This window comes from Herpailurus yagouaroundi, unplaced genomic scaffold, assembly GCF_014898765.1.
Source record: "Herpailurus yagouaroundi ecotype Mexico unplaced genomic scaffold, PumYag 163, whole genome shotgun sequence".
Taxonomy (NCBI): Eukaryota; Metazoa; Chordata; class Mammalia; order Carnivora; family Felidae; genus Herpailurus; species Herpailurus yagouaroundi.
This window is the reverse complement of record NW_024412404.1, coordinates 1,102,505-1,110,062: the sequence shown is the minus strand read 5'-3', so window position 1 is coordinate 1,110,062 and position 7,558 is coordinate 1,102,505.

Here is a 7,558-nt window from a genome sequence, read left to right as displayed (position 1 = left end):
CAATTTGACAATAAATTTCATATATTAAAAAAAAAACAAAAAACAAAAAACAAAACAAAAAAAAATAAAGTTCTAGGTTTTAAGTCCAAAAAAAAAAAAAAACAAGATTGTATTGGCTATTTTCATTTGATAGTTTCTTGATAGAGGTAAATTATTGATATAATAGCAATCTCTTCAGGGTCAACATAATTCTTACTAATCAGAGGCTCAGTAGTATTGGTCAGCTATCCAAAAGTAGTGCCTGGAAGTGAGGCTTACTGAACACTTCACAAGGAAGATTTCTCAATCTTACTATCTAAAGGCGTTTAAAATAAAGACATACACTTTTGATACTATCTCTGAATTCAAGTGTATTTTATATATTTATAAATCACTTTTATTAAAGAAGAAGTACAAGATATGATCCAGAAGAGTCATATTTTTCATATTTAGTTGCTATTTAACTGAATTAATTGATTTTTATAATATGCCATTCGGAACAAGAATAAAAAACATTGCAGAATCTTTCCAAGAGATTTACTTGTCTCCATTCCCACAGACCAAAAATTCCTCTCAACTAGATTTTTGGAAAAGAGTACTAACTAGACTCCTTACCTCCACTTTACAATGTAGACATTGTTCATGATTCCAGGTTAACTTCTCTATCTGGTTATCTCAAGTGCAAAATGAGGATAGTATCTTTTCCATAGGACAATGGTGAGAGTTAAACAAAGAATGGCATATATAAAGCACTGAAACAGTGCTGAACACATAGCGGATGCTTAGTAATAAGAATTTAAAACAAAATAATGTCTGTGCTCATTGAGTGACAGCTTTCAGCTCCTCCCCACCACACACGGGCATTTATGTTTGCATTATAACATATTTATATACACCCGTGTCTGAAATTATGAGAATTTGCCAGACTCCAAGCACAAGGTCCTACCTCATAGAAGCCTGAAAATTACTCGCTCCAACCTTTTCCTGACCTCTTCAATTTTCTAGGAAGTAATATACCTTGGACTAAGGCAAACCAAGATACCTTTTTTTTCCTAAGTTGTTTGGTCCCTGGGAAGCAAGAATAACTAAATGAATAAGAAAATAGCTTCTCTTTCAGTCATTTCCAGAGACAATGGAGATATCCTGACATTGCTGAGTCTCAGACAACAATCTGTTCATCAGGAATTAAAAACTACTATTTATTGACATTACCTTTTTGCACTTACTCCTTGTATCAACCCTAAAAATATTCAACCCCGCACTATTTATTGGATGTAGAAGTTGAGGTATACTGAGTATACCTTGAGTAAACACTGAGATTTACTCAAGATCACAGGGCTGTAAAGTACTTGATTTGGTTTAATTCCAGGTTTCTCTGACTTGCATGCAGACTACTTCTCAGCATCAATATATTAGAAGGAAACTAGATAAGCTAAAATCTATTTTATCTCCCCAGAGGTAATTGACAGTTGAGAAGAAGTTAAAGTATTTCTCTTGACCAGAGTTTTTTTTTCCTTTTTAAAAAACTCAAAATAGTTGACTGACAGGAGCTCTTCCTCCTTGTGCTAAATTTTCTTTCCTATCCCTTTTAACCAAAAGTGTTTTTTTGCCTAAATTTTCTCTCCCCAATGCTAATGATTTCCTCTTTAATGCTAATGATTGTCTCCTCAGTGCTAATGTAGATTTGTGTTATCCCAAAGGAAGGGGAAAAATCACATGGAGGGACTCTGACTCTATTTGTTCAAATTTACATTTCCCTAATCCACCTATAAGTCTGTCTCTTCCTTTTTTCTCAGCGAGAGACCATTTCCTTGAAGTCAGTTGTAATAAAAACACACATTATTACTGAAATAAACTGCATTCTAAGGAATGTAATAAACTAAGGAAAAATCAATATCATAGTTAACACAAACCCTTAAAATACCTAACTAAATAGAGTGTGTAAACATTCTAGAAAGAAATTATTGCTTTCTTAATTTCCCCTCAAATCATGGGAGTCATTTCTCACATCTTTGCTTACCTTGGCAGCTGGTCAAGACTGTCTTTCATTTCTATTCATCCTTTGTTATATCTGCCACATGTTTGAACAGTCATAGTTCTGTGCTCAGCTTTGTAATTAGACAAAGTGATGAAAATAACTTTTACATGGGTCCAATTTTCTCTGCATAAAAATAACCCTTTGAGTCTTCAGATATAATAAATTATAGAAAATTTTAGGTAGGACTAGATCTAAACTTGGAATCTGATTTGGGCCAGATCCTTCTAAGTGGTATCAGAACCATCCTTTACATTGCATTATTATATGGTAAGCTCAGATGCCATACCATAATTAATTTAATGGATTTGCAAATGTGGAGATTTCAAGTCAATTACAAGTAGGACACTGTTATCATCATACACACTAACTCATGTCCAATAATCACTCTAGGTCCCAAATAGCTTATTTATAAAGTTGAGATTTGGGGATCAAATTTTAAAACTCCTTTCAGGCCTGCTGTTTACAATTCTATTTACTTCAATTTCCATATCAAGATGTATATCACAACAGATTGCAATTTGTAATTTGAGTCCTGGGCTTTTAAAAATCTCACATTTTCTAAAATTGTGTCAGGAGCAGACTTTCTTCACTCAGCTTACTGGAGGCATTAGATGGTACTAAAATGAATATCTGAATCTTTATTATTAATTGTTTTAACTTGATCCAACAATAACAACAAAAATAAATAATTTACATCTTCATAGCACTGTAACTTACAAATTAAATTCAGGATGGCAAACTGAAATCTCTAAAAGGGTCTTCAGGTGGCTTTCACTCATGTGAAGCTAGGTGGGAACTAATGTAAATGAAACAAAACACACCTAAGAGTCCAGACATTGGAATACTTGATGCAATTCAGCAATATACAAGATAGCTCTCCCTCTCTTTTTTTCCCTCACCCAGATCCAAAGCTATGAAATCTGAATGAGTAGCAAACCCCTCAATGACTGGAAGGCCATCCATAAAAGTCCCTGGGAAGAGAAGAATGACCTCAGAGAGTGAAGTTGCCTTTATTTCCTACAACCCCCTTCTGTGCACCAGGGACGCTAGGGCTTCAGGGCCAGCCTTCATTAGTCAAGTGCAAAAGAACTGGAACATTTCCTTGCTGAAGTACAAAGGCCCTTTGCCTCTTTTGTTGGCTCAGACGCTTCAATCAGCTTTAGAATTTCAAAGGTTCAACCAGCGGAGTTCCAACTGGGCAGGGATTGAGTAGTGCCCTGGGTACTGAGTAGGGAAGCAAGTGTCTCTGCCCACTCAGTAACCCCAAGCTGATGGAATCTCTCTACGAAGGTTGAAACACAATGTTTTATGATTTGAGCCATCACAAGAACAGCAGACAACAGGGTGATGAAATACCACTTTACCCTTCACTTTCAAACAACTATTTATTACTTGGCAACCTTTGAAAGAACATAAACAACTGTTCTTAAGGACTTACCAAAACCTATTCTCTAGCATCACCCATTCAGAACAAGCAGCTTCTTTTGAAAGTTAAAAAAGAGTCAAGCCATCCTAGCTAGTAGTTAGAGTCAGTGATGGACAGATATATAAAAGCCAAGTTAAGTGAAAAAGAAAGAGAAATGAACCATTAGAAAGGGGCATGGCAGCTCAGAAGAAAAGTCATAGAGGAAGGACTGGGAAAAGCAAGATTCATTGTTTGTTACCCCCAGCTCTTAGCCAAGTCAGGGGGAAGATGGAAGATGATCAGCATACAGAGAACCCACTTATTGTCAGTTTTTGTAATACTCTATTGTAGTTAAAAGACCAGATAAACTTTCTCTTTCCCTATGATGCTAAAAGGAGGACAATTATTTATAAAGGACAATTACAAAGAGTTGCCTTTAGTGCCAGATATATTTCACTAACATTTGCCTGACATGTTCCCATTACCCAGTCCCCATTCACATAAGTTAACTACTAAATCATTCTGTTTATTTTGCTAATCAATTTCACAAATATCTATTACTTACTATGCTTACTATGGGCAAGCCACTGCACAAGGCACTGGTGACATAAAGATAAATTAAATTAACCTTGTACTCAAGTAGACCATAGTCTAGTGGATGAGACCATATATTAAAACAATAATGATAATATGAGAAAGTGGAAAGAGATCAGTGTTCAGACCAAGACAGATCTGAGTTTTAATTCTTGTCCTGCCTCCTGTTTGCCAGTAGAGCCAGCTGAGCCTGTTTTCTCACTTGTAAAATGGAGATAACTGTGTATATAATGTGCAGTAATTTTATAAACTGGGGATACTATTTGTCAAGTAAAGTTAAGTGTTCAATATGCTAGCATTGGCTGTGCTGGTAACTTGTGTTTGTATTTCTGGATCCACACTCTACTCTCAACCCTCTACTATGATAGAAGAGTCTGACTTGTATGGATTACATATACAAATTTCATCTTTCACAATTTGTTATTTGGCTTCTTGTTGGATTTTGACATTTGGAATTATTAGCAGTATATTCAAAAGCATGAGGTATGTGAAGTTGGTATGTATTTCCTGGGCTCCTTGTGGAGTTGCTGTGGCTATTTCTACCAAAGGCCACAGATATCGTAAAACAAAGTACCTCTATACAGTACTGTCTCTGAGTTGTGATAACTGTTTTTCCCCTTCCTTCATCAGGCTTATGGTGGCGAATTTCTGATGCTAGTAGCACCAGGGTGCTATACTATGGCTGGTTGCTTCCTCCAAACTCTGCCTATACCTTTGTTTCATTAACTCCCCTCAAATTGCCCAATTGAAGTATGCCATCTGTTTTCTACTGAGAACCTGATAAATATGTGCTATTATTAGTGTGGATAGCAAGGTGCTATTAAAGCAGAGTAACAACAACAAAACCAAAGGTATCCTGGAGAATGTCAGAGAGACTTTGGAGGAGGGACTATCTAAATGAACATTTGAAAATTGATGAGCGTGAATTCTATGGGAAAAAAACCAGGAAGAGGACATTTCAGATAGAGGAGTACCATGTCCAAAGACTCAACAAACAAGAAAGTACACAACATTGCTGGGGGACTTCAAATGACTCAGCTTAACTGGAGCATAGAATAAGAGATGAGAGGGCAACTACTGGAAGCTCTGAGGCTGTGAAGTTTGACCAGTTCACAAAAAAACAGTTATGTCTTTTTGCTTTAGGCAATGACATAAATTGAAGGTTAATGATATGATCCCATTGTATTTAGAAAGTAATATAGAGAAAGGATTAGAAGGGGACAAGACTGGAGACAGAAGTATCAAATAAGAAATCTAGGTGAAAAAATAAGGTAACCAAAAAAATGGCAGTCTCTTGAGAAATGGAGAAGATGGTGTGAATGTGTCAGCTATTAAGGAAATAAGCTCCATATGATTTAGTGAGCAATTAATATAAGAATGAGGAGACAAATCAAACACAGCTCCCACCATCAAGTTTAATTCCTTTAGATAGTCCTGACTTTCTCTTGTATAAAATGATTTGTTCATCCTCAAGGGAACTTTGGAAGACAGGAGGGTTTTGACTTGGGCAACAGGGTGACTTGTGGTTCCATTGCTCTTCAGAAAGAGGCAAATTAAACTTTAAGCCAGTGGTGTACTGAAGCTGCCTCAAACAGCAGTTGTCAAGTCAATTGCATACCTCTCTTCCTAGTTCTGAGTTCAGTGACATCACTTTGATAGCTTGAAATTGGTCATGGTGGGAGTATTTACACCACAGAAATTGTCAAATACTACTAATCAGGCTTTTATATTCCTTCCCTGCAAATATCTGGTTGTTTAACATCGACCAGTCACCACTGATTAAGACCATTTTAAAAATGGAGACATACCTCTGGTGGTGATAGCAGCATTGAGTTGTGACTTGAGTCAAAAAACCTGTACCAACAACTGATAGTCAAACTAGAACTGGAAGGCAAATTCCAGAACCTGAATGACAGGCAGGTTAGAAGATTTAATGGGACATCTATGAGGGGCTAGCTAAAGATGAATAGGTATATTGGTACATAGAGGAAAATCTGAAACATCTGAAGTGGCAGATAATAGAGGTTGCTAATGAGTAATGAGAATTCAGCATGGTCTCTAGGCCAGGAACCAGAAACCAGGAGCATCACAAGAATAGGAGATAGTACAAGAATTAAGTATGGGGAAAAAGTTATATCAAGTCAAAGTTAGAAAAAAAAAAAAAGCTTCTAAAACAGTGCCCTAACTTCTTGCCAGTTTTTATAAATGAATGGTGGGGAATTGCATCGGAATATATCATCACCTCTACCATGCAGACACCTTCCAAAGAGTAAGACAGATGAGAGTTTAGAGAGTTGTTCATGTTGTGTACACGGGAAACTACTGGCCAAGTCTAGTTTTTGAGCCCATACTTCTTTACCCCATATTTATGTAGTTGGGGCCAGTCATCCAGGAGGTAGAAGTCCAAAATGGGCTAAAGAGCAATTTCTCATTTCCCTTAAGTATGATAAGCAGGGATTGATAAACAATTTGCAGGTCCCAATGTAAGAATGAAATGGTAAGACCTCTTGTTTAAAAAATATAAAAAATTTCAAGGTGGAAAAAGTCAAACATTAAATAAAGCATATTCCCATGAAGTTGGCTCTGATGATGGATCACTTTGGTAATGGTGAAACTTGATGTAAGGTATTACCTTTCTCTGTTTAGTCCAGATCCTCTCTCTTGCATTATTTGCCCACAACTGAACTTTGGAAGACAGGAAGATATTGACTCCTTGGCTGATGACCATAGATCTGTTAAGTGCAGACTCCCTGGAAACAGGAGACTTAACACTCAGATAAACAGATGATTTAAATGATTCCTAGCTAATGAAACATCATAAGAAGTTGCAAAAACTGTGAGAATAAGATGATTGTTTTCAAGCACGTTTGTTGGGTAAATTAGGTAACAAAATTTCAGCCAGAAATTTCTTTCTTGCCTACATCACAGTCCAGTAAAAGCCAGTGGCATTTTGTTCCATGTAGTAAGAGACCAAAGGGCCTTCAGTCTTACTGACCCACCTTCTTCTAGAGCCTTATAGTTGACTCTATTTAGTTGGTGGATAGGGAAATAGTAAGAAACCTGTGTGGGAGATCTTCATGAGTCAACAACGGAAGTGGTACCTATCACTTCAACTCACAGTCCTTTGACCAGAACTCAGTTATATGAGCACATCTATCCACAAAGAAGACTAATAGGTGTGGTTCTGTGCCCATGAAGAAAAGAACACAAATATTGATGAACACCAGCAATCTTAACCACAGCAAGACTGTTGGTGGTAGCTCAGGTCCACATGATCAAAACCAGCTCTAAATTTTGTCTTAGAGAAAAATTCCTCCTTTCTTTCCTCTCTCTTCTTTGCATCATTAAACAGATAGTTGTCAGGAGCCTATGATGTGCATGCCTGTGTTAAGTACACAGGAATACGATGCTGATAATACATAAAACCTACACTCAGGGAGAAGGAGTCACAAATGGAAGAACAGTGAAAAAAAACCACAATACACACATATGACTTGCTTCAGATGGCAATACCTTTTTTTATTAGTTTTTAAAATGTATTC